Below are 354 nucleotides of genomic sequence, written 5' to 3'. Positions count from 1 at the left end.
TTGGACATCATCAGCATAGCAATGAAAAGCAATCCCAAAAGAACGTATGATCTGACCAAGTGGAGCTAAATATAATGAAAACAACAGGGGACCAAGGACTGAACCCTGTGGAATCCCATGCTGAAGTGGAGAAGGATCGTAAAATGTGTTGCTATAAAACACACACTGAAAGGTAGGATCTTAACCACTTAAGCACCTGGCCAGAGATGCCAAAGTAATTCTCGATTCTATCCAATAAAATACAGTGGTCCACAATGTCAAAAGCTTCACTAAGATCCATTAACAAAAGGACAGATGTTAAATCTGAGTCAGCAGCCAGTAGCAGATCATTTACCACCTTTGTGAGAGCTGTTT

The 354-nt window shown here is 40.7% G+C and overlaps 1 protein-coding gene across 1 annotated transcript in view; it reads left to right on the top strand.

Moving 5' to 3' along the window:
* Positions 1-354, top strand: part of LOC116699831 (potassium voltage-gated channel subfamily H member 6) — a 142,747-nt gene that overhangs the window by 9,608 nt on the left and 132,785 nt on the right. The gene's annotated exons all lie outside the window — the stretch shown is intronic.

Source organism: Etheostoma spectabile, chromosome 12, assembly GCF_008692095.1.
Source record: "Etheostoma spectabile isolate EspeVRDwgs_2016 chromosome 12, UIUC_Espe_1.0, whole genome shotgun sequence".
NCBI lineage: Eukaryota > Metazoa > Chordata > Actinopteri > Perciformes > Percidae > Etheostoma > Etheostoma spectabile.
Note: the sequence above shows the minus strand (reverse complement) of the source record. Positions and strands in the feature narration are given on the sequence as shown.